The sequence below is a fragment of the Neolamprologus brichardi genome, chromosome 5 (genome assembly GCF_056152115.1).
Source record: "Neolamprologus brichardi isolate AB-2024 chromosome 5, ASM5615211v1, whole genome shotgun sequence".
Lineage (NCBI taxonomy): Eukaryota > Metazoa > Chordata > Actinopteri > Cichliformes > Cichlidae > Neolamprologus > Neolamprologus brichardi.
In genome coordinates this window covers 23,612,398-23,615,462 of record NC_142108.1, presented here as the reverse complement: position 1 = coordinate 23,615,462, position 3,065 = coordinate 23,612,398, and positions in this window count along the sequence as shown.

Sequence of the window (3,065 nt, the reverse complement as noted above, 5' to 3'; positions counted from 1 at the left end):
TGATCTTTTATTGTGCAATAAAAGATGACTTTCAACTTTCTGTTGTCCGTGGAGAGTAATTAACCAAACATGGATATTTTAGCTGATATCCTTATGTAATTCTGATGTTTTTGCTTTTCTTTTTTAGTTTATAGGTACACAATGTGCAGCTTTCTGCACATTGTGTACTCGGAAAGATGCATTGGCCTTGTAATGCTGTTTTATTGGTTAGCAGCAATGTGAAAATATGTTTTCTGCTGGTGTTGTGTAAGGGAAGACCTTCCACTTCTTTAAAATTAGGTCGTATCTAAAGGATTCAATAGTGAGAAGTACTTAGACTGATATAGAAACAAATATGCAATCAGGAAAACAACATTTTGACATTGTGACTTTGGGTATTAGTAAAAACCCTTAAAAATATTTACAGCAGATGAACACTATCTGGAAGTCATATTCTGGAAAAATGACCTGACACAGGACCTGAAAGATTTATCTGGCCCTTCATGGTCTAAGTGGAAAATTGGCTGCTGAGAAGCAACACTTAAGGAAAAAGCAGGAAGAAAAGGCTGAGGTTACACTAGAACTGGACTGAAAATCAGTGGCAACAGGTCTTATGGAGAGTGAGGAGTCCAAAGTGGAAACTTTTAGTTCAACATTTATGTAGGACATCAGGAGAGAGTTATAAAAGTGAGTGCCATCTTTAAAACACGGTGGAGGCTCTGTCACGGTTTGGGTTGCATGGCAGCCAGGAGTGTTTGGGATCTTGTCACAGAGAAGTACTGTCTGATCCAATATGCAGTACCATCTGGAAGGCAACAGTTTCTTATTTCAGTCTCAATCACACAGCAGAACAGATAATGGAACACCATCAGTCATGGATTGGCCTCCCCAAAGCCTGGACCTTAACATTATTTAAGCACTTTTTGATCATCTCAACAGAGAATGGAAGGAAAAAGGTGGCCAACATCCAGAGAAGAGCTCTGAATGTCCTTCAAGAAGCCTGGAGAACTGTTCCTGTAGACAAAAAGACTTCAGTCTGTGTTAAAGGTGAACAATAACATGATGATTTCTATTAGATACTTTCAGTGGACAAAAGATCTCACTCAAACAGATCAACTCCATTTAAAACTGCACAATGGATGCCGCATCAAAATGAACATTTATTGAAATGTACGCTCGTGCTGTGGATAAAAAAAAATACCACTTTGTCCTTGAAATATTGATAAATACTTGCAAGCAAGCTGTTAAAAGACAAAGCCATTTATCAGCTCTGGGGAAAAAAAGAAGAAAAAAAAGAAGAAATACCCACATATTCAATCTTGCTACACCAACTATGCATACCAAGGTATACTTGTGCATATCAGACAAGTTGGGGGAAAATAAAAGAAAGAAGCTGGCATATAACTAAATAAAATTCTTAACTCATAACTTCCATCACTGTGATTTAAATACATAGTGTGAAGTTAAACTCTGTAGTAACAAGCTTGAATATGTGGGACTTCTAAAGCTTTTTTTTTATTTTATAGAGATAGTTTGGTTTTCATGTTCAGGCTCCTGTGACAGTAATTTCCCAACTGCTGGAATAAATAAAGCAAGTCTTATCATTTTTAGGTTCACTGGAATAGCAACTTTAGAAACTGCAGAAGAAAAAGAAGAAGCAAAGAACAATTTGTGCTCTTGCTAACATTATTTTCTGTTGGATACTGACAGCTTTGTTGTGGTTATCGTAGCTATTTTCTTAAACGTATTCAAGTTACAGTTATATTAGTTTTATCATGATAATGAATAACAGACACTTTATACACAGTCTTCAGGAGCTCAAATGCATGTAAAGTAAATAATTTGTAGGCAATGATAGCCTAAACTCTGGAAATAATGGGCATCGCTTTTTTTAAAAAGCCTCTTTATGATATTTATGTCATGCTTTTAGCTTTTATAACATCTGTCTTCAGTTTTTACTTTGTGAGCTTCAGAAACGTCTGGGTTGCTTCTGCTGCATTTGGCTAAATATGAGTAGAAAGTACTGCTCTACACACACCAGAGTTCAGTAAATACTGATGACCACGGGAAGCAAAAGCACACCTTTCTTTCCTCCACAGTGTTTTGCAGATTATATAGCAGGTACACTTATGAGCCATTCCAAGCGTTTGACGTGCTCTTTTCTTCACAAATTTCATATAAATAAAATTGAACTGAATATTTTTGCAGTACAATTTAATCCAAGTTTCTGTCCGGTCTGTCTGTACTAGAGATGCTCTGGCTTTTGTCGTCTGTCTCTTCTTGGGGCTGATGGGTAGTTTCTGGTTATTTCTCTCATGTAATCTTCTCTTTGTGCTTGGATGATGATTTGCCCACTTCCTGGAGGGTGTTCTTTACTTAGCTGGATGCTGTTTGTCTTTACTATTTAATAATCCTTTGCTCACCAGCCACTGCTCCTTTCTATGCATGACCAGGACTTTAAGCTTCTGAGTTATGTTGGGGGGGGAGGGGTTTGGGGTAGGGTGTGATTTATATTTAAGCCCCTTAATTTATTAATAAATACTGAAGAAAAGTCAAAACTGTACATGAAACTTAAACCTACATAAAATAGGTCATCTGTAATTCCTAACCTGTTAATATGGTATTTTACTTCAACCTCTAAAATTAAATCTGCACTCAATATTAATTATATAACTGTAACTTGAAATTTCTGCTAAACTGATGAAATGACCAGAGAAAATGTAGCTGTATAAAAATCTGTGGCTATAAAATCACTAAAAGATAATTATTTGAAAATCTGATTGAGAGATGGTTCATATGTTGCTGCTCCTGCATGGGAAGCTTGAAATTAGCAAAAAAAAAATTGTGAGGATTCAGTCCAAGGAGGCAGGTTAATGGTTGCTTTACTTGATGAACGGAGAGTTTTCCTCGCACCAAGCTGCTACTTTGGACAGTTTTAATACATTAGTGAAAAGCACGACCTCTTAGGAACTTTTAGTTCAGTCTCGATTTATGCTTCTGACCTCTGTAGTTGGGTGCTTGGAAACGATACGGATTTATGACATATTTTCATATATGTTCCATGTTACATCGTGTCTGTCTCCCCC